This window comes from Zalophus californianus, chromosome 4 (genome assembly GCF_009762305.2).
Source record: "Zalophus californianus isolate mZalCal1 chromosome 4, mZalCal1.pri.v2, whole genome shotgun sequence".
NCBI classification, from domain to species: domain Eukaryota; kingdom Metazoa; phylum Chordata; class Mammalia; order Carnivora; family Otariidae; genus Zalophus; species Zalophus californianus.
In genome coordinates this window covers 87,321,910-87,347,104 of record NC_045598.1, presented here as the reverse complement: position 1 = coordinate 87,347,104, position 25,195 = coordinate 87,321,910, and the positions used below count along the sequence as shown (strand labels likewise).

Here is a 25,195-nt window from a genome sequence, read left to right as displayed (position 1 = left end):
TATACCATGTGTTAATTTCAGAATTCAAATGTAATCATTATGTCAGTTGTCAAAGAGAATATTCAACTCTATTTTAATTTATACTCATTGTTTCTATTTTTTAAATGTCTTATATTTTTAATCCTGCAAAACATTATTTTTTAATAGAGACATTTTTATTTAGATTACCCAGATATTTACCACTTTGTTCTTCACTCCTCAGATCTCCTACCTGGGGTAACTACAGATGTCTAAAATATTTACTTTACAATTTCTTTTGGTGAATATCTGCTCACAAATCCTTTTTTAAGTGAAATATGTATTTCTTTAAATTTGAGTATAGTTGACATACACTCTGACAAACCCTCTTCGTTGCTTTTCTGAAAATGTCTTTATCTTCATTCCTTAAAACTACTTTCTCTGTGTAAATTTATAGAAGTTATTTCTTTCACTACTTTGCATATAGAGACATCTGGCTTCCTTTGTTGCTATAAAGAAGTCAGATATTCTAATTGACATTCCATGAAGGAAATCATTATCTTTTTTTTTTTTTTTTACTGCTTTAAAAATATTGTCCCTGTGTTATATCTAAATAAGTATTTTAAAAAAATTCATCCTGTGTTCTTGGAAACCTGTGTGTATATGTGTGTGCATTTGTGTGTGTGTGTTTCTTATCAGATCTAGAAAATTCTAAGGGTATACTTTATATAGCCACTGTTTCCACAAATCATTTATTTATTTGGAACTACAACTGAATATATGATAGGTATCATTCTATTGACCCTATCTCTTAATCTCTCTCCTACATTGTCTATCATTATTATTGGCAGCCCCCCCAAATGAGATATTTAGGTAAAAATCTAACAAGATATACATAAAATCTGTATGAAGAAAATTATAAAACTCTGATGAACAAAATCAAGGAAGAACGAAATAAATGGAGAGATATTCCATGTCCATAGGTAAAAAGACTCAATATTACCAAGATAATAATTCTTTCCAATTTGATCTATAGATTCAATACAATCCCAATAAAAATACTAACAAGTTATTTTGTGGATATCTACAGATTCTAATGTTTACATGGAGATTAAAAAGACAGAACAGCTAACATAATATTAAAGAACAACAGAGGATTGACACTACCTGATCTTAACACACTATAAATCTACAGTATTCAGAAGAGTGATATTAGGGGGAAAAAAAAAGGATAAATCAATGGAACAGAATAAAGAGTCTATAAATAGACCCACAAATATAGTCAACTGATCTTTAACAAAGTAGTAAAGGCAGTACAATGGAGAAAAGACCGTCTCTTCAACAAATTGTGCTGGAGCAACTGGACATCCACATGCCCCAAAAGGGGGGTGGGTGGGATTCTAGACACAGACTTTACACCCTTTACAAAAATTAACTCAAAATGGACTGTAGACTTAAAAATAAAATGTGAAACTATAAAACTCCCAGAAGATAACATAGGAGAAAATCTAGATAGCCTTGGGTTTGACAATCACTTCTTAGAAACGACACCAAAGGCACAATCCATGGAAGAAATAATTGATAAGCATAACTTTATTAAAATTTAAAACTTCTGTGATACTGTCGAGAATCCAAAGAAAAGCCACAGACTGGGAGAAAATATATACATAAGACATATTATACAAAGTATACAAAGAACTTTAAAAACTCAACAACAAGAAAATGAACAATGCAATTAAAAAATGAGCAAAAGATCTAAACAAACATCAAGGAAGATATACAGATGGCAGGTAAGCATATGAAAAGATGCCCAACATCATATGACATTAGGGAACTGCAAATTAAAGCAAGATACCACTACACACTGATGAGAATGACAAAAATCGAGAACACTGACAACAAATGCTGAGGATGTGAAGCAACAGGAATTCTCATTCATTGCTAGAGCAAATGCAAAATGGTACAAACACCTTGGGAGGCAATTTGGCAGTTTCTCATGAGACTAAACATACTCTTTACCATACAATCCAGCAATCATGCTCCTTGGTATTTACCCAAATAAATGGAAAACTTATGTCCACAAAAAAAAAGTGTACTCACAGATGTTCATAGCAGCTTTATTTATAATTGCCAAAATTCAAAGCAACATGTCTTTCAGTAGGTGAATGGATAAACTGTGTTACATCCAGACAAGGAAAAGTTATTCTGTGCTGAAAAGAAATGAGCTATCAAGCCATGAAAAGACATGGAGGAGTCTTGTATGCATATAACTAAGTGAAAAAAGCCAATATGAAAAAGCTACATACTGTAATAGAATATAGCATTCTGAAAAAGACAACAGTTTGGAAACAGTAAAAAGATTAGTAGTTGCCAGAAGTTAGGGGTAAGGAGGGATAAATAGGTGGAGCTCAGAGAACTTTCAGAGCAATGGATCTATTCTTATGATAATGGTGGATACGTATTATGCATTTATAAAAACAAACAACGACGTGGATGGAACTGGAGGGTGTTATGCTGAGCAAAATAAGTCAATCAGAGAAAGACCTGTATCATATGATCTCACTGATATGGGGAATTCTTAATCTCAGGAAACAAACTGAGGGTTGCTGGAGTGGTGGGGGGTGGGAGGGATGGGGTGGCTGGATGATAAACATTGGGGAAGGTATGTGCTACGGTGAGCGCTGTGTATTGTGCAAGACTACTGAATCACAGATCTGTACTTCTGAAACAAATAATACAATATATGTTAAAAAAAAAAAAAGAAGATAGCAGGAGGGAAAGAATGAAGGGGGGTAAATCGGAGGGGGGAGATGAACCATGAGAGACAATGGACTCTGAAAAACAAACTGAGGGTTCTAGAGGGGAGGAGGGTGGGAGGATGGGTTAGCCTGGTGATGGGTATTAAGGAGGGCACGTTCTGCATGGAGCACTGGGTGTTATACGCAAACAATGAATCATGGAACACTACATCAAAAACTAATGATGTAATGTATGATGATTAACATAACCAAATTTTTTTTTTTTAATGTACAATGCCAAGAGGAAATCTTAATGTAAACTCTGGGTGATAATAATATGTCAGTGTAGGTATATTAATTATAATTAACATATCACTCTAATGCAGAAAGTTGAGAGTAGCAGAGGTTGTACATGTGTGAGGGCAGGCATTATATGGGAACTCTGTAATTTCTCTCAATTTTGCTGCGAACCTAAAACTGCTTTAAAAAATAAAGACAACTAAAGTGTTTTAAATAAATACTTTTTAAAAAGATATCAGGCCCTATTCTCTAGAACCCATAAATGTTTCTTTATTTGGAAAAGGCCTTTGTAGATGTAATTAAGTTAAGGATCTTGAGATGACTAGAGTAACCTCAATTATCCGGTGGGTCATGAATACCATCATATGTACCTTAAAAGAAAGAGGAAGAAAGTTAATACACATAGAAATAGAAAAAACATGGAGCATATGACCATGGAGGCATAGATTGGAGTGATGCAGCCACAAGTCAAGGAATGCTGGCAGCCACCACAGCTGAAAGAAAGGTTTGCTTTTTCCTTAAAGCCTCTAGAGGTTGCATGGCCCTGCCAACACCTTGATCAGTGAAAAAGATTTTGGATTTCTGGCCTCCAGAACTGTAAAACAATAAATTTCTGTTGTTCTAAGCCACAAAAATTATGGTAATTTGTTACAATAGCCATAGGAAACTAATGCAAATATGTACTGTTTTGTATATCAGTAGTTTTTTTTTTTAATTTTTTATTGTTATGTTAATCACCATATATTACATCATTAGTTTTTGGTGCAGTGTTCCATGATTCATTGTTTGTTCATAACACCCAGTGCTCCATGCAGAACGTGCCCTCCTCAATACCCATCACCAGGCTAACCCATCCCCCTACCCCCCTCCCCTCTAGAACCCTCAGTTTGTTTTTCAGAGTCCATCATCTCTCATGGTTCGTCTCCCCCTCCGACATACTCCCCTTTTCTTCCTCTCCTGTTATCTTCTTCTTTTTCTTTTTTCTTAAAATATGTTGCGTTATTTGTTTCAGAAGTACAGATCTGTGATTCAACAGTCTTGCACAATTCACAGCGCTCACCATAGCACATACCCTCCCCAATATCTATCACCCAGCCACCCCGTCCCTCCCACCCCCAACCACTCCAGTAACACTCAGTTTCTTTCCTGAGATTAAGAATTCCTCATATCAGTGAGGTCATGTGATACATGTCTTTCTCTGATTGACTTATTTCACTCAGCATAACACCCTCCAGTTCCATCCACGTCGTTGCAAATGGCAAGATCTCATTCCTTTTGATGACTGCATAATATTCCATTGTGTATATATACCACATCTTCTTTATCCATTCATCTGTCGATGGGCATCTTGGCTCTTTCCACAGTTTGGCTATGGTGGACATTGCTGCTATAAACATTGGGGTACACGTACCCCTTCGGGTCCCTACATTTGTATCTTTGTGGTAAATACCCAGTAGTGCAATTGCTGGATCGAACGGTAGCTCTAATTTCAACTGTTTGAGGAATCTCCATACTGTTTTCCAGAGGGGTTGCACCAGCTTGCATTCCCAACAACAGTGTAGGAGGGTTCCCCTTTCTCCACATCCCCGCCAACATCTGTCGTTCCCTGACTTGTTAATTTTAGCCATTCTGACGGGTGTGAGGTGGTATCTCATTGAGGTTTTGATTTGGATTTCCCTGATGCCAAGCGATGTTGAGCACTTTTTCATGTGCCTGTTGGCCATTTGGATGTCTTCTTTGGAGAAATGTCTGTTCATGTCTTCTGCCCATTTCTTGATTGGATTATTTGTTCTTTGGGTGTTGAGTTTGATAAGTTCTTTATAGATTTTGGATACTAGCCCTTTATCTGATATGTCATTTGCAAATATTTTCTCCCATTCTGTCGGTTGTCTTTTGGTTTTGTGGACTGTTTCTTTTGCTGTGCAGAAGCTTTTTATCAGTAGTTTTAATCATATTTACTACTGTGGGTTTGGTATGGTGAGGTAAGACTCAGATTGAGAAAGTGAAACCAGAAAGATTTGCAGTTTGTTATGCTGACAGTCCTCTGAGGGGAAACAGGACACCACACAGGCCCACTCAAAAGAAGCACCAGGGTTATTCACCAAGCAGAGGAAGGGAAGGAAACTACCTGCAAGTTCCTTTTTTACGGTTTCCATAGGAAGGAATGGGTGAAGCGGGTAGGCAGGTTTAGGATGTCTCAGTAATTTCAGTGGACTGTGGGGTATAGAGATATTCCTTGTCTGATACCTGGTCCTTGGGTGATTAGAGAAGGTACATAGTGATCCAGAGTGTGAAAGTCTGATAAGGGAAGTTGTTTGGGATGTGGACTTAATCAGATGCCCAAGAAGGTCTGACTGACCTGTAGGCAGGGCCTCAAAAAACTGGATCAGAAAGCATTTGTAAAAATATATTACAGTAGTCTGCTGCTGAGTCATAGTCTATTATATGCATGTACCATCATTTGTTTATCTTATGTGTTGATGGACATATAGGCTGTTTATATTTTTTGGCAATTATGAATAAAGCTGTTGTGAAGGATAAACAAGACTTTTTATAGACATGTATTTTCATATCACATGGGTTAAACCTAGACGTGAAATTGTTGGTTCTTATTATAACTAAATGTAAAATTTACAGAATGTCAAACTGTTTCCAAAGTGATTGTACCACTTCATACTCTCACTAGCAATTTACAAGCAATCCAATAAAGTTTCTTTTTAATGTATAAATCTGAGTTTTAATAAATTCATAGTATATACCCACCTTAACCACAATATCCAATATTCCATCACACCTGAAAATACCGTCATCCCTTTGTAGTCAATTCGTCCACCCACACCTACCCCCTGGCAACCACTCATCAGGTTTCTGATGAGTTTTGTCTTTACATAATTTCAAGAAAATGGGAGTCACACAGTGTGTGACTTTGTGAGTCTGGCTTTTTTTACTAACGATGCAGTAGAGATAGGCCCATATTATACCAGTCATTAATATTTCTATACAGAGCTATGATAGTTGAAGAACATTTGGGTTATTTTCACTTTGGAGAATGATGAATAAAGCCACTATAAATGTGCACATATTTTTTTATTAAAATTTTTATATTGTGGTAAAATACATACAACAAAGTTTACCATTTTAATTTTGTTAAATGTACAATGCAGTGCTATTAAATATATTCATAATATTGTGCAACCATCACCACCATCAATCTCTGTAGCTCTTTTCATCTTGTAGAATTGAAATTCTTTATCCATTAAACAGAAACTCTCCATTTGTCCCTCTCCCCAGCTGCTGGGCTTTCTGTCTCTGTGATTTTGACTCTCCAAGTACCCCATATAAGTGGAATCATATTTGTCTTTTTGTGACTGCCTTAGTTTATCATATCAACAAGTTTATCTTCATTGTAGCATATGGCAAAATTTCCTTTTTAAAGGCTGAATATTATTCCCTTGTATGGATATTACCACATGTGACTTATCCATTCATCTGTTGAAGTACACTTGTGTTGTTTCCACCCTTTTGGCTATTGTGAATAATGCTGTTATGAACACGGGTGCATACTTACTTTGAGAACTTGCTTTCAATTCTTTTGGGTATATACCCAGAAGTGGAATTGCTGGATCATATGGTAATTCTATTTTAGTTTTATTAAAAACTGCCCACTGTTTCCCACAGCAGCTATACTATTTTAACTTCCCACCAACAAGGCACAGGCTTCAATTTTGCTATATCCTCAAAAACACTTGTTTCTTGTTTTTTCTTGTTTGTTTGTTTTGATAGCAGACATCCTGAGAGTGAGATGATATCTTTGTGCATACTAATAATTTGTACATCTTTAGAGAAAAGTCTATTCAAATTCTTTGCCCATTTTTTAATTAGGTTGATTTTTTTGTTGTTGAATTTTAGGTGTTCTCTATGTATTCCGGGTATTAATCTCTTATCAGATTTTATGATTTGAAATATTTTCTCTCATTCTGTACATTTTTGATGAAAAAATTTTTAAAACTTTTGTGAAGTCCAATTTGTCTTTTTCTTGTTACCTATGCCTCTGACATCATGTCTAATGAATCACTGTCAAATCCAATGTTGTGAAGCTTTAGTTCTATTTTAAGAGGGTTTTTAGTTCTTAAATTTAGATTTTTTGATCCATTTTTAATTAATTTTTGTATACAGTCTTAGGTAATATTTCAAATGAAATCTTTTTGTGTGGATATCCAATTTTCCTACCACCATTTGTTGAAAGGACTGTCCTTTTCCACTGAATGGTCTTGGCATCATCCTTGTCAAGAATCATTTGCCCAGGGGTGCCTGTGTGGCACAGTTAAGCATCTGACTCTTGGTTTGAGCTCAGGTCGTGATCTTGGGGTCCTGGGATCGAGCCCCATTATCAGGCTCCATGCTCAGCATGGAGTCTACTTGGGATTCTCAATCTCTCTCTCCCTCTGCTCCTCCCACTCAGAGTTGCTCTCTAATAAAATAAATCCTTTTTAAAAAAAGAATCATTTGACCATATATGAGAGGACACATTCCTGGATTTTATTCTATTCCATGGATTTATAGGTCTGTCTTTACGCCAGTACCACTATGTTTTGATTACTGTAGGTTTATAACAGGCTTTGAAACCAGAAGTTAGTCCTCTAGTTTTGTTCTTCTTGTCAAGATTGTTTTGGCTATTCAGGGTCCCTTGAGATATGAATTTTAGGATAGAATTTTCTTTTTTTTTTTTTTTTTTTAGGTCAGTGGGATTTTGATAGAGATTGCTTCGAAACTGTAGATTACTTTGGGTGTACTAACATTCTGATATTACTAAGTATTCCAACCCATGAAAACAGCAATGTTTTAATTTATTTATGTCTTTAACATCTTTCAGCAATATTTTATAGTTTTCACTATACATGTTTCCCACCTCTTTGGTTGATTCCTAAGTATTTTATTCTTTTTCATGCCATTATAAATTATGAATTTCCATAATTTCCTTTTCAGATTGTTCATTAGTGTACAGAAATGCAACTGATTTTTGCATGCTGCTTTTGTATCCTACTATTTTGCTGAATTCATTTATTCTGACAAGTTTTTTTTCTGACAATTTTTTTGGTGGAATCTTTAGGGTTTTCTACATATTAGATAATATCTACAACTCAATAAAATGAAACCCAAATAACTTAATTAAAAGGTGGATAAAGGACCTAAACAGACATTTTTTCAAAGAAGATATACAAATAGGAAACTGGTACATGAAAGGTGCTCAATATCACTAAACATCAGGAAAATGCAAATCAAAACCACAGAGAGCTAACACCTCCCACCTGTTAGAATGGTTATCATCCAAAAGATGAGATAACAAATGCTGTCAAGGATGTGAAAAAAGAGAGAACCCTGTACACTGTACATGGGAATGTAAAGTAATACAACCACTATGGAAAACAGTATGAAGGATCTTCAAAAAAGTAAAAACAGAATTACCGTATGATCCACCAATCCCAGTAATTTGTGAAAACATGGATGGACTTGAAGGGCATTATGCTAAGTGAAATAAGCCAGAGAGAATAAGGAAAATACTGCATAAAAAGGGAGGGAGGGGTCAAACTTATAGTCAGAGAGTAGGGAAGTGTTTACTAGGGACTGGAGGGTGGCATAAATACAGAAAAGTTTGGTAAAGGGTATAAACTTTCAGTTATAAAATGTGTAAGGTCTGAGGACCTAATGTATAACATGGTGACTATAAGTGATACTACTACTCTGTAACTGAAATTTGTGGAGAGTAGAACTTAAAGGTAAATATGTCAAATGATGGATGTGTTAATTAACTAGATGGGGGGGTGCAGATTCTTTCCACAGTGTATGTATATATTAAATCATGTTGTACACTTTATCTTAAAATTTTCTCAATTATACTTCAATAAAGCTGAAGATCATATCATCAGTGAACAGAGATAATTTCACTTCTTCCTTCTCAATTTGAATGTTTTTGTTGTTTTCCTAACTCCTCTGGCTACAATATCCAGCACTAGGTTGAACAGAAATGGTCAACGTGGGAATCCTTGATTTGTTCCTAATTGTACAGGAAAATTCTTCCCTACTTTCCAGCATGGAATATGTTGTTCACTGTGGGTTTTTCATATATGGCTTTTATTACTTTGAGGTAGTTTCCTTCTATTCCTAGTTTACTGAATGCCTTTATCATGAAAAAATATTAAATTGTGTGAAATGCTTTTTATGTAGGTATCTCAATTGAGATGATCATGTGGTTTCTGTCCTTCATTCTTTTACTGTGGTGTACTACACTGATAAATTTTATGTCGAACCATCCTTGCATTCCAGAAATAGATCCCACTTGGTCATGGTGTATAATCCTTATAATATGCTGAATTCAGTTTGTTAGTATTTTGTTGAAAGGTTTTTTTGTTTGTTTGCATCAATGTTCAAAAGGGATATTGTTCTGTATTTTTTCTCTTGTAGTGTTTTTGTCTGGCTTTGATATCAGGGTAATGTTAGTTTCACAGCATGAGTCAAGAAGTGTTCCCTCTTCAAATTTTAGGATGAGTTTAGGAAGGATTGGTGTTATTTCTCCCTTAAATGTTTGGTAGAACTCAATACTAAAGCTGTCAGTTCCAGGGCTTTTCATTGTCAGATTTTTGATTACTGTTTCAATCTCCCTACTAGTTATAGCTCTATTCAGAATTTCTATTTTTGTGTATAATTTGGTCTTAGTAGGCTTTGTATTTCTAGGAATTTGTCCATTTCATCTAGTTATCCAATTTGAGTAGAACTGTTCATCATACTCATAATCCTTTTTATTTCTGTAGAATCTGTAGTAATGTACCCACTTTAACTTATGATTTTAGTAATTTTGAGTCTTTTTTATTAGTCCATCCAGTTAAATTGTGTGTCAAATTTGCTGATGTTTTCAACCAATCAACTTTTGGTTTCATTGGTTTTTCCTATTGTTTTTCTATTCTCTTTCATTTGTCTGTAATCTTTATTATTTCCTCCTTCTACTAGCTTTGGATTTAACTGTTATTTTCTTTTTCTAGTTCCTTAAGTTGTAAAGTTAGCTTGTTGGGGTGAGAACTTTGTTTTTTAGTGTGATTTATAACAATAAATTTTCCCCTTAGCAACACTTTTGTTGCATCCTATAGTTTTAGTACATTGTTTTGTTTTTCAGTTGTCTCTAAGTATTTTCTAATTTCCCATGTGATTTATTTTTTGATGCCCTGGTTGTTCAATACTGTTGTCTAATTTCAATGGTAAAGTGAATTTTCCAACTTTCCTTCTATTATTGACTTCTAACTGAATCCTGCTGTGGTCAGGCAACATACTTTGTATGCCTCTTTCTATAAATCTACTGAAACAATTTGTGGCTTGATATGAGGTCTATCCTAGAAAATATCTCATGTGCACTTGGGAACAATGTGTATCCTGCTGTTCTTAGGTAGAGTGTTCTGTACATGTTAGATATGGTTGGTTTATTGTATGAGTCTTCTATTTCCTTATCTTCTGTCTCATTCTATCCATTATCATAAAAGGAGTACTAAAGTTTTGAAGTATTATTGTAAAATTGTCTATTTCAATTTCAGTTCTGTCAGTTTTGCTTCATATTTCATTCATTTCATATTAGGCACATAAATGTTTACAACTTATATATTTATTTTTACAATTAATAAATATATTATTTTGCTCTATTTAAACTTTTATTAAAATCCTTGTCTCTTGCAATCTTTTCAATTTAAAGTCTCTTTTGTCTGATATCAGTAAAGCCATCCCTGATCTTTTGATTACTATTTGAATGCAGTATCTTCTCCCATCCCTTTATTTTTTCCATCCTTTCACTTTAAATCTCTGTGTGTCTTTGCATCTAAAATGTGTTTCCCGTATATAGCATATAGTTGAATCAGGTGTCTTTATACATTCTCCCAATTGTGTTTTGACTGAAGAGTTAAATTCATTTATACTTAATTACTTAAAATGAGGGACTCATATCAATTTGCCTGTTTTCTATATGCCCTATAGCGTTTTTTGTTCCTCACTTCCTGCCTTACGGTCTTATGTTGAGTTGATTTTTTGTAGTGACATGTTTACTTTCTCACTCATTTCCTTCTGTGTTTATTTTGCTGCTCTATTATTTGTGCTTCTCACTCATTTCCTTCTGTGTTTATTTTGCTGCTCTATTATGTGTGTGCAAAGACACACAGAGATTTAAAGTGAAAGGATGGAAAAAAAAGGGATGGGAGAAGATACTGCATTCAAATAGTAATCAAAAGATCAGGGATGGCTTTACTGATATCAGACAAAAGAGACTTTAAATTGAAAAGATTGCGAGACAATTGTGATAACCACAAATAATTTACACTTAACAATCCTAGAGTTTTAACACTTAACTTAAATATCATACAAAAACTCTGCCTTTACAGTTCTGTCCTCACTTCTTTTCATTGTTGAAGTCCCCCAAATGACATCCTCATACACTGTGTACCCCAAAACCCAAAACATAAATAATTATTTTAAATGCCATTAGTCTCAAATTATGTAGAAAACCACATTTGGGGTTACTAGCCACAGTCATGATACTGGCTTATAAACTAGTAATTGTTTAAAAAATGTATTAGTCTCTTAAATCATGTAGAAAACAGGTATAGTCATAAACCACTATTACAATATTAACTTTTATAATTGCCCATGTATTTCCCTTTATTGAGCTCTGTATTTCTTCAAACAGCTTTGAATCACTGTCTAGTGTCCTTTAAGTTCACCATGCAAGACTCATTTTGAGTATTTCTCCCAAAGCAGATCTGATGGTAACAAACTCAAACTTTATTTGGGTTGTCTTAATTTCTCCCTCACTTTTGAAAAATGGTTTTGCTAGATACAGGATTCCTGGTTGGCAGTTATTTTTTTTTCCATTTAGCACTTTGTATCTATCAGCCCAGTGCCTTCTGGTTCTTTAAAGTTTTTGATGAAGAAAATCTGCTGATAATCTTTTAGTATTCCCTGTATGTGACAATTCACTTCTTAGTTTTCAAGATTCTTTGATTTTTTGAAAGTCTGATTACAGTGTGTCTTGATGTGGGTCTCTGAGTTCATCTTACTGGAAATTTGTTAAACTTCCTGGATCTTTATATCCATAATTTTTATCAGATTTAGTAAGTTTTCAGCCATTATTTTTTCAAATATTCTCTGTCCCTCTCTTTTGGGACTCCCACAGTGTATATACATCTGCTTGATGGTGTCCCACAGGTCCCTCAGGCTGTTCACTTTTCTTCCACCTTTTTCCTTCTGTTCTTCAGACTTAGTATTTTCATTGTCCTATCTTCAAGTTTGTTGATTCTTTCTTCTACCTACTCTAATCGTCCTTGGAATCCCTCTAGTGATTTTTTTTTTTTTTTTTCATTTCACTTACTGTATTTTTCAGCTCCAGAATTCCATTTGCTTTTTAGCTTTCTGGACATCTTTCGTTAATCTGAGCATCTTTCTAAATTGTTTTAAAGTCTTTGTCGAGTAAAAGCCATCAGGTCTACTTCAGGTCATTTGTTTCCCTTTTGAATGTGTCAGACATTCCTGTTTTCTTTTTGCTTTTTGTATGTCTTGTGGTTTTCTGTTGAAAATGACATTTTACAATTCTGGAAATCAGTTTTCTTTCTTTCCCTGGGGTTAGCTGGTTTTTTGTGGGTTTTGTTTTTTTTTTTTGAGAGAGAGGTACAGAGAGGGCTGTATGCCCACATATGCCCGCTTAAGAGCTGGGGAGGGGCAGAGGGAGACGAAGAATACTAAGCAGGCTCCACCCCCAGCATGGAGCCTGACTCAGGGCTCGATCTCACAAACCTGAAACCCTGAGATCATGACCTGAGCCAAAAATCAAGTCAGATGTCTAACCGACTAAGCCATCCAGGCGCCCCTATTGTTTGCTTTTGATTATCTTTTGCTCTCTGTGCTAAGGATCAATCTAAGGAATGAAACCTAAGATCTTCTCAGATCGTTTGAGTCTTTCCCTGGGCATTCATGGTCAATTTCTCATTTTTACCATATATACAGTTGTTGATGAATGCCCTGGTCTTTAATGGGTGGCTCCCAAAAGGAAAAAAAGAAAAAAAAAAATAGGGAATAAAAGGGATGTCAGTCCTTTTATACCCTTGGAAGTCATTTCTCAGGGTGAGGGTGTGTGTGTTTACAGTGTAAAGAGGTAGAACCATGGCTTCCCACTTCTTTGTACCTCTGTGATCAAAAGCAGAAATCAGCCATCAGCCTGCTTCCAACATTTGGAGGTGAAGGTTCTTTTTGCCTACCCTGGCTCCCACTAGTTGTGTGCAAGCTGCTCCAGGAACACATGCACAATTGCCTGCTACATGGCTGAGGTTGGGAAACGGGTAGCTACTACTACATTTAGAGCTAAATTTGAATGAATTAACTTCAATTTACTGTCCAAGCTTTTTCCTGTTAAATTGAAAGGCCTTAATAGATGACAGAGTTCCAAAATAGTTAAATCAAATAAATCCTATCACTGTAATTGTCATCTGGGTGGGGAGATGGATTCCTGGTTCTTCCCTCTCTGCCCTGTTCCCAGTATCTTTTCATTTTTTTTTTTTTTTTATTCTTCCCTGTGAACATACTTTTTGTTCCTCTTAAATATCAGAAGTGTGAGAGCTAGGTCACATGTAAGTGTATATTTCTCACTTTATAGCAAACTTCTTGAAACTTTTTCTAAGCAGGTGGACCATTTTGTACTTTAATTAGCAATGTTTGAAAGCTGCAGTGCTCCATTCTTGAGAAGTGTTGGTACTGTCAGAATTCATTTTAAGCCATTCTAATAGGTGTGTAGTGCTATATTACTGTGGCTGTCTAACATTGTCTAAGGGCTAACGACGTGCATCTTTTCATGTGCTTAGTTGCCTTCTCTAAGTCTTTGGTAAGGTATCTTTAAATTTATTGTCTTTTGGGGGGGGGTTTTGTTTTCTGAGTTTTTAAAGTTCTTTATATATTCTGGATGAAATCAAATATATACTTTGCAAAAGTTTTACCCAGTCTGTTACTTGCCTTTTCATTTTCTTAGTAGTGTCTTCTGAAAAGTGTAAGGTTTTTATTTGATGAAGGCATATTTATCTTTTTATAGTGTTGCATATAAAAACTTGTCTAAGTAAGGTCATGCAGACTTTATCCTATTTGTTTCCCCCCTCCTCCAGTTCTTTACTTTTGCACTTTATACCTAGGACTATGACTCATTTTTGAAGAAATTTTTTGCATGAGAACAACGTACTCTTTCAATTTTTGGCATTATGGATGTCCAATTATTCTAGCATCATTATGTTGAAATGACCAACCTTTCTCCACTGAATTCCCTTCTCACCTTTGCCAAAAATTATGGTGTATGTGTGGGTCTATTCCCGACTTTTCTGTTCCAGTGATCTGTGTCCATCTGTTTGCCAATACCACAATTTGATTATCCGAGCTTTGTAGTAAGTCTTGGAATTAGGTAGTCTAAGTCATCCATTTTTTTTTTCTTTCAAAATTATGCTGGCTATTCTAGTTGTCACTTTTCCAAAGAAATTGCTCAGCAATATCAACAAAATATACTGCTAGGATTTTTTAGTAGTAATGAATCAATTTGGAAGAGTTGATATTCTTAAAAATCATGAGTCTTTTGACTCATGTACACAGGATCTCTCCCATTTAGATTTTCGTCTTTCATTATCAAAATTGGTGAAGGGTTGTCAGGTTCAGTACACATTTGGGTAGATTTCTACCTATTATTTCTTTTGGTGATACCATAAATACCATTTTTTAGGAAAAAATTTCAATATCCAGTTATTGACTTTGAATCTTGCAACCTTCCTTACCTTATTAGTTGTAGGAGACTTCTTAATTCTTTGGGATTTTCTACATAAATAATCATGTCATCTCTGAATGGGGACAAATCTACTTCATTTCTAATTTGTATGGCTTTTCTTTTTTGTTTTATGCACTGGCTGTCAGATGTTGAAAAGAAGGGATTAGTGTGCACTTTCTTACCTTGTTCTCAATCTTGGAGGTAAACATTCAGTTTTTTAACTGTTAGGATAGCATTTTTTTTTCAAAGATTTTATTTACTTGACAGAAACACAGTGAGAGAGGGAACACAAGCAGGGGGAGTGGGAGAGGGAGAAGCAGGCTTCCCGCCGAGCAAGGAGCCCGATGCGGGGTTCGATCCCAGGACTCTGGGATCATGACCTGAGCCGAAGGCAGACGCTTAACAACTGAGCCACCGAGGTGCCCCAGCAGTTAAGTTTTGTAAACACTTTACCAGATTAAGGAAGCTCTTCTCCATTCCTATTTTACTGAGTTTTCATTAGGAATGTTTATCAAAGGCTTTCATTCATTACGATGAACTATGCTTTTTTTTTTTTAAGATTTTATTTATTTATTTATTTGACAGAGACACAGCGAGAGAGGGAACACAAGCAGGGGGAAGTGGGAGAGGGAGAAGCAGGCTTCCTGCAGAGCAGGGAGCCCGATGTGGGGCTCGATCCCAGGGCCCTGGGAACACGACCTGAGCCGAAGGCAGACGCTTAACAACTGAGCCACCTAGGCACCCCGAGCTATGCTTTTTCTTCCTTAGTCTGTTGATATGGATTACAATTGATTTTCAAAGGTTGGATTAGCCTGCATTTCCCAAGATCAACTGCATTTGATCATGATTTATAAAATACTCTCCCCCCATGTTACCTGACTCAACTTCTTAATATTTTGATGAGGATTTTTACATTTACTCTCACGAGAAATAGTGATACATCATTTTCTTTTATCTTGTCTCGTTTTAGCATCAGGGTAGTATAGGACTCATAAAATGAATTTGGATGTGTTGTCTTCTATAGAACTTTTGGTTTCAATTATGTTTAACAAAATTCACCAGTGAAACTATCTATACCTTACGTTTTCTTTGGAAGAAAAAAAGAAAGATTTTTAACTACAAAGTAAATATATTAAGTAGATATAAGTTCATTCAGGTCACCTACTTCTCACACAAGCTTTGGTAGTTTGTCTCTTTTATGATATGGACCCATTTCATCAAAGTTGTCTCTTTTATGATATGGACCCATTTATTTCCATAAATTTGTTCAAAATATTCCAAATATTTTCTTACAGTTTGGGGGTGTTTTTTCTTTGCAATCTAGCTAGAACTTTTTCAATGTTATCGGTCTTTTCAGGAACCAGTTTTGTTTACAGTATTTTCTACTGCTTACAAATTCATGGATTTATGCTTATTATTTCCTTTATCTGCTTGTTCTGCATTTAATTTGCTCCTTTTTCTAGTTCTTTAAGGTAGAAAGCTGAATCATCAATCTGATTTTTCTTCTTTTCTAATATAAGCAAATTCCCTTTATCCTTTGGTGTATTCCACAAATTTCTGATCAATTTGTACTTTCATTCAGTTCAAGTACTATCTAATTTCCCTTAAAAACTGTCTTGATCCATGTTATTTAGAAATATTATTTATTCAGAAATTTAAACATTTTTCAAATCTTTCTATTATGGATACCTAATTTATTTATTTAATTTTTTTTTAAGAATTTATTTATTTGAGAGAGAGAGAGAAAGAGCGAGCAGGAACACAAGCAGGGGGAGTGGGAGAGGAAGAAGCAGGCCTCCCGCTTAGCAGGGAGCCCGATGCGGGGCTCGATCCCGGGACCCTGGGATCATGACCTGAGCTGAAAGCAGACGCTTGACGACTGAGCCACCCAGGTGACCCCCTTTTCTTTTTTTTTAAAGATACTGACACCTAATTTAGTTCAACTAAGGTCAGAGAACATTATATGATCTGATTTTGAACTTGCTAATATTTTATGGTATCAAATCATGTGTTCACTGTTTTAGTTCTTGAGATGGGAAGGACAGAAAATCTTCCAATTTTTATCCATAAAGACAGATTTTTACACAGTTCAAAATCAAAAAGTATATTAGGATATTAAAATTTCATGTAGAGCAATTGTGAAAAAATTCTAAATATGTTGCTTTGGAGAGGGCAATAAGAAAACAGCTGCAAAACACTGGATTAGAGGTGTTCCACTATTTTCATTCAAGTTGTGATATATATATGTCATACAGAAAAATGTAAAACAAAAAAATTACAGGCCCCATGACCCAAGACCCAGATTTAACAGATGTTAACATTTTACCAAACTCTCTTCAAATAGCTTTTTCAAAAGACATGTACAGTATATAGAGAACTGCCCAATTCAAACCTCAATCTTTCCCTTCCATCCTTTTCTTACACAGCAAGATATTATGTCTCCGGAGAATAAATAATTTTAATGGTATTTTGTGTATCTTTTTCTAAGCTCTGAGAAGTTTCATACAACAAATAATCCCTTGCTCAGACTTTCTTGAATTCTTAAGATTTTCAAATATCTTGGTATATCACTATGTCGTAATTTGAAAAAATTAAAATTTATTGTGTAAATACCCCTTTTCTCATTGTCAGTTGGTGCAGTTTTTAATGGATATAACCCCTTTTAATCACAGATGTTCTAAGGTGTTGTTTGATCCCCTAGCTTTACCCCAAGGCATTAAAGCTTATGCTTGTTGGGTGCAGGGTCTCCCTTTCCCAGTATTTTTTTTTTCCCCAAATTTAGTGAGTTTGAGCTGTTTATTTTAGATTCCCTACTGGCCTTTACATGAATGTTATACCTCTACAACAGTTTGCTTTCTGACGGATATGTAGTAGCTTAAGTTCTTGGAGTGAGAACAGTATTCCTCCTGAGATCATCAGTTAAGTGCCTAACACATGTGGCTGGCTCTCATCTCTCCTAAACAATCATACTAAGGTCAATATTTTTGTTTTATATGCAATAATAAGTTATATATCTAACAAAGTATCTTATTAACTTACAGCAAAATTAAAGAAAAAAAAAAACCTCCTCCATTACTCATAATGGGAAGTATTCTCTTCTTACAGAGTGGTTAAGATCAAATTGCTACAAGCACTCAGTACAGTGCCTTTTGAGTTTTAGGTGCTTAATAAATATTTCCCCTTACTTCTTTTAAAAGCCTTGATATCAGGGCGCCTGGGTGGCTCAGTCGTTAAGCGTCTGCCTTCAGCTCAGGTCATGATCCCAGGGTCCTGGGATTGAGCCCCACATCAGGCTCCCTGCTTCTCCCTCTCCACTCCCCGTTTGTGTTCCCTCTGTGTCTCTGTCAAATAAATAAAATCTTTAAAAAATAAATAAATAAAAGCCTTGGTATCTCTTGATACTGATTTTAATGGAGTCTCATTTGCATAGCAAATACTTTTCAAATCATCTAAAGCAGATCCTGAATGCTACTGCCTTTTGTTTTATTTACCTAATCAGGATTATGCTGATTTTATTCATGTTACTAATAGTAGGAGGCAGAGCCATGCTAGGTTGGGATGAAGAGTACTTGCATTATGCTGAGTGACTCCCTAAATCTTCACCGTATTTGCCTCACTTGCCTCATACTATTTCCAGCCCTTGTATAAGGCATAAGTGGAAAACCACCATGTGGAAATATGAGTTTTATATATTAAAACATTTGTTTTTGGCTGTGTAGTACCTACTTTCTCTCTTGATTTCATAGCTGTATGCTTTTCCTTTGGAGAACAAGGCTTTTAAACTCTCACTTCACGTGGTTTATATGAAACTTCACTCCTCCTATCTTAAGGGTGACATATATGACCCATACTTAGTCTGTAAGAGTGCCAAATCCCTCCAACAAAAGGAAAAAGTACTGGGGCGCCTGGGTGGCTCAGTCATTAAGTGTGTGCCTTCAGCTCCGGTCATGATCCCAGAGTCCTAGGATTGAGCCCCACATCAGGCTCCCTGCTTGGCGGGAAGCCTGCTTCTCCCTCTCCCACTCCCCCTGCTTGTGTTCCCTCTCTCGCTGTGTCTCTGTCAAATAAATGGATAAAATCTTAAAAAAAAAAAAAAGGAAAAAGTACTAATTTCAAGTTTATTTCATTTAAAGTAACTAAAAAATTCCATGATACATTAGCTGTTAGGGCTTTTGCTACAGGTTTAAATTACTAGTACTTCTCCATGATGAATTTTCTTTTTTTAAATCTAACTGAAAATGAACTATCATCACAATTATCAGGATAATGGTTAGCAGCTCCGGGCACAGCTCTGTACAGTTTAAAAAAAAAAAAATCTGTACAAGAACTGGAAATGCTTCTAATTGGACCTATTTGGGTCATATGCTCAATTAATGAAATAGAGTGGAATGGTTGTGCATTAACCACAAACAGGTTAATTCCTAGACACCAATGTTCTTACACTTGTTAAAGTCTCAGGGTGCAGCTGTGGCAAGAAGTGTGGAGGTCTAGGACAAGGCAGTCCCAAATGTGCCACTCTGGCATACTGATTATTAAGAATGCTCTTCCCCTTCCCACTGTGTCTCCAGAAAGCTGGAAATAAATCTCCCACGTGAAAGGCACTCTCCCTGAGATATCCTTATCACCACATAGGGAATTCAGAGGCAAGAAAGTTGTATAAACAAGCCTTGTTACTTTCAGTAATTTACAACCACGGTCCATAGTGTTTAGAATCCTTTACTATTTAAAGCTTCAAAAGGTTAAGTTTTCTTTATCTTGTCAATTCCTTGCTGATTAATGTCTCTCTGTATTGGGAGTAGGCAGTTAGGTTCTAACAAAACACGTGGAGGCCAACAAGGAGGAAATTATGGCTAGCTCTTGGGAAAATCAGAGGCCTGTCCTGGCAGCATTCCACAAGAAACCTGATCAAAGCAGACAGGCCCCAGATGATGGATGCCATGACAGGAAACCCCTGACCAAATTAGGAAGAAAAAGTACAAAACCCTGCTTCCTACCCCAAGTAATAAATATTCCACCCTCTAGTTAACAACTGTCAATAAAAGACAGAAAGCCAACCTTCAGGGCACGTAGCTTGTAGCTCACTCTCTTGAGCTCACTTGCTCTCCTATCTCTAGAGTGTACTTTTCACTTTATTTATTTAACATATAATGTATTGTTTGTTTCAGGGGTACAGGTCTGTGATTCATCAGTCTTACACAATTCACAGTGCTCACCATAGGACATACCCTCCCCAATGTCCATCACTTTTCACTTTATATAAACTTTCCCACTTATGTCACTTATCCACTCTGTTAAGAGTGTCTTCCTTGAATCTTTTCTCAAGACAAGACAAGAGAACTTTCGGTGACTCCTTCAGGATGGGCTTGGTTGAAAACCCAGGGCCTAGGGTCTCTGCAGTTCACCTGGCAACATCTGCTTAAAATATATAAAAGCATAGGACTTGGACATTTCTTTGAGACTCAATGCTACTATTAGGCCTTCATGTACATGTAATTCTAATTTGTTTTTTCCTACTATTAATCTGTCTCATGTCAATTTAATTCTTAGACCAGTAAGAAGAATCTTGAAGGAAACTTTTTCCTCCCCAACAGTTGGCTAGTTGGCAGGATAAATTTCAACTGGCTAAATATTGTTCACCCTGGGATTGCCGTAGCTGAGAAATTCTGGGACATCTGATAAACAGCTAGCAAAAGTAAGATTTTACCGTGTCAGCCTCCTGGAATCTGTCTGCAAGATCTGGTGGAACAAGAGTGAGGTGAGTCCTTTTTCTTTCTAAATTTAGCATTAGCAGGAAAGTATTTTTGGAAATACTCATGGGCTCAGCATCTCTGATAAATTCAGTAGAGTACTCTTGATTTTACTAATCCATTTCCTCCCCAGAGATGTTCACTATTTTTGTCTTTTGTGTTGTTATAAAAGGGAATTCCTAGAGGGAAATACCAGCATAGGCCCTTATAAGACTGTTGAGTTCATAGTTATCAGATGGGCATATTTTCGACAAACCTTGCTGTGGGTCCCACACATAAAATCTGGATAAGGTTTTTCCTTTTGTCTTGAGAACTTGATTTTCTCTGGTCTCCACCATGCAGACAATGCACTTACTGGGGTACACCTTGGTAGCCAAATAAGAGTGGGGTTCTGAGACATAAAGTTGCTAGCAGCACTCTCTGTCTAGCCATGACAGCCCTCAGAAAGTAAGTCATAAGAGGTCCCAGTCCATAAGGGACTTCTGTGCTCTTAACCTTTGTTGCTTGTTAGTGCTGAAATGTCCCACTCCAGTAGCACCTGCCTGGTGTCACAGATTAGTAGGTCAACTGGAGGCAATTCAGGTTTTTGTGGGTGATCAAAGACACTGTTCTCACTAAAGCATCCTTACTGCCTGTGTAACAAAGGCATTTGCTTTCTCAGACTATTTTTGGGAGTAAACTTTGTTGATGATGGGGACTGTATCATCTATACCCTCTCCAGGGATGCCTCTTACACCCATGGTCTAAGCCTAGAAATTGCCCCTGGGTATTTCCAAAAAAAAAAAAAAAAGGCTTTTTGGTTTGAGTTGCTATTAATATTAGTAAGAGCCTACTCATCAACCGTCAGACATTAAATCTTTTAAATTGGCTACATCTCAAAGGAAAATAAAATCCTTACAGAGCTCTCAATTGTCTTATTAGTATACTTACTAGGGGTAGGGACTTAGGGACTCCCTTAACAAGGTGGAAGAACAGAAGTTAGACTTAAGACAAAAATTGATGTCCACATCCAACGTAAATTCCCCTTCTTAAAAACCAGCTCCATCTGCCTGTTTTAACTTACCCTTCCTTTTAAGATTTACACAGAGCACTCCAGCCTAAACTCCAGAGTCAGTGTATATACGTTACTCATATAAATGCTAAAACCCATGAAGTGAATTTAACAGAAGCACTGAAGACAAGTGATAGGGCTCACTTTGTTTTTGTTTTTTTTTTATGTCACTTGGCAATTTCTTACAACTCCTACTTTCTAAAGCTCTACAATCAGGCTCTGCCAGCTTTAGGCATTCTTATGCCATGTCCTTTGCAGATATACCCTGGATTCCCACCCTCCCACCCCAAACCCAGGAGGGAATAAATTTCATGTCCCTTGGAATAGCAGCAAATCTTATAACTTATAAAGCCCAAATTTACCTCCACTTTCAGAAGATCCCACCAAATTTAAAGAGAAATTGGAAAGATTCACATCCTCCCCACTAAAAAAGACACACATAATTTTTCCTGGCCCTCCTACAAATGAACAGCAGCAGAAGGCTGAAATTCAGGGGCTAACAGAAGCCAAGATTGAATTGTGAAGAAAGAAGGCTTTAGTTAACATGATTTATACAGACTTCTTTTTTTTTTTTACAAAGATATAAATCTTCTGATTCCCACTTTAGGTGGAAATCTCCCAGATCTAAGGAGACAAGTTTAGTTAAAAAGGCCGATCAATATCTTGATATTCAGGCTGTAATTCAGTTCTTTCTGGGAATTAGCAACAACTTTGCCTGGCAAATCTCTACAAAACCAGAAATGCAACTCTAGAAGCAACCCCCACCATCTCTACCAATCCCAAAACCTCACCTATTCCTCTCAAAATGCTTATAGGTATTATAAAAAATCAGGATACTGAAACAGAATTGTCCTGTACTTAAAAAAGGAAGGTAAATTCTAAATAGCAATTACCCTATAATTCTTAGGAAAAAAAAAAAACCTTACATTCTTTGTCCCTTAAAGTTATAAATCTTGTTATCTCTGAAGTGTACACACAGCCCACAATTGCCTGAGTAAAGGAAAAAAAGAAGGAAGTAGGTATTTTTTAAACATACAAACTGCAAAAGGGTTCTCTTGCCCCTTTCTCCTCAAATATTAATAATGGTAAGTTTTCTCCATCATTCAGTATGTGTCTATTGTGGATATATGCCATTTTCCAGTTAGAATTGCTCAAATGATTTTGTAAAAGAGCTCTATTTGATTGGCTTATAGAAAATTAAGCACTTATTTAAGTTTTGCATTCATAAAAATTCTCAAAAACTCAATCCAAATGAATTTCAAGTTCACGTGAACTGGGAAAATATTCAGTATTAAAGCTAACTTAAGGTTAAGAAATTATGAATTATGTCTCATGTCAATTTAATTCTTAGACCAGCTAAAGGAACTTTGAATAATCGAGGCAAGCAAAAGAAGTGTAGGTCATCACAGCGGAAAGATGATTGAAGTCTTGTCTAAGACATCAAAATCTTTATGTCACCTGGAATTGGTGTGAGTTAAGAACCACCACAACCACTACAAGAGCTAATATTTACTGAGAACTTGACCACACACACACACACACACACACACACACACACACACACACACACACACACACACACACACACCCCAGACTTGTTTTAAGTATTTTATATTCACCAAATCATCTTTACAACAACCCTACGATAAGTATTGCTTATCTCCATGGAAACTGATAGACCCTGCCCAAGGCGATAAAGCAATTAAACCTCAGAAACAAGATTTGATGTGAGAATCTACACCTATAAAACCACTGTAATACACTAGTTTTCAGTAAAGTAGGCTGAATTTCCTGTCATTGTAGAAAGAGTTTTATAAAATGATTTTTTTTAAATATTGCTTTTTCCATATCTAACAGAATTATATGTTCTAAGAGATAATTTTATTTAGATCTTGGTTCACTATTCCTGTCATAATTCTTAATAATTTCAAAATCCACTTAGATGATCCTTTTCATACTCAAGTTTCTCAATTTCTTTAATTCATCTCTTTTCCATGACCCTGTTTTCACTTAACTACCATGTTCACATCCTAGAACTTATAGACACTAATTACTGTATTCTCTCTGCCTTTGTCAATTTGTCACATTATTCTCTTATTTGGACCTCTCAAATTTCTACTTCCTACCTCTAGTAAATAACTCCAACAGATCTTCAATCATACTGCAATCTATATATAATTGATCACACCATTTTTCCATTGTTTCTCAACCTTCATTTTCTCACTTTGCTCTTTACCCAGATCTCTTTTTATGTCTTTTCTTTATAATTATTCCCTTGAGTATATCAACACCTTTTCCTTCCTCTCACTTTGTTGTATTCATCTAGGAAAATTCCAACTTTGATTAAATTCAACTCTTGTCTACTCGATGGCACCGAGGCTAAACATCATTGGAGGAAAACACAAAATCATTTGACTAGTCTCACTTAAATTAACAGACTTCAACTGACCACTTTAAGTACTGTCTAGCCATCCTTCTAAGAATCTATTCACTCTGCCACTTTCTAAGTGTCTATTTTACACCTTTTCTTTCCTCAATCCAATACTCTTTCCCTCGGCGACCTTGCTTCCTATTTCACGGAAAAACTATCATACAACTTTTACATGCTCCTCCTATATATCCAGCAAACTACAAACATCTAGGCCTACACAATCAGTCCTTTCTCCCTGCTATTAATGAGCCATTTACACGCCCATCTTTAAAACTAACTCTTCTATTTGCATACCATATCTACATCTCCAACAATATCCCTCTCCTTCATGCACCATATTTGTTTTTTCCTCTGCTGGGTTAGTCCTACTGGATTAGTCCATACAAACCTGCTATATCTTCAATCTTTATAAAACAAAACAAAATCAAAACCCTTCTTGATACTATTCCCCCCCTGCATTAACAGCCCATTTCTATCCCCCTGAGAGCAAGACTCTCTATCACAGTTGTCTTCAGTTCTCACTATATTAAATTCCTCTCTACCATTCTCTTTAATACCTCCTCTCATTTCTTTCATTCATCAGATCAGTTTGTCAAGGAGAGATCTGTCAAGAACAGATCTGATATATTTCACCAGCCCTTCCTACCTGAGATATTTTGTTTGGTTTCTACCTATTCTTTATATATCTGACATCTAAAAATGAGCATGTTCTGGGGTTCACTTCTCCATACTTCTAATTCTTATCTTTAAAATTCCCATTTTCATTATTTCACAATGCTAGGAGACAAAAGCTATGATTCACAAAAGCATTCCAACAAAGACCAAGTCTCTGGGCATTGATTCTGGTGAAGTTATTATTATATACTCACAGGACAGTATTAATAAGAACAAATTAAATATAGCAAAATTTTCTTATTAACACATAGCTGAAGCTAATTTCACTAAGATAACACAATACTTTTGTATGGGAAACATTTACACCCTTATGTGATAATCTAATCGATTTAAGGGCACCGAAATAAGACTAAATTAGGGCAAGAATACAAATTTCCTAAAGTGGGGAAAATCCCCCACTACTAAAAAAACCCAAAATAAACAAAAAAAAACAAGTCATAGCCAAACAAAACCACTCCTAAAATAATTACAAGA

The 25,195-nt window shown here is 35.9% G+C and overlaps 1 protein-coding gene across 1 annotated transcript in view; it reads right to left on the bottom strand.

The window, feature by feature from the left end:
• AMY2B (amylase alpha 2B) overlaps positions 1-25,195 on the bottom strand; it is a 56,231-nt gene that overhangs the window by 29,804 nt on the left and 1,232 nt on the right. The gene's annotated exons all lie outside the window — the stretch shown is intronic.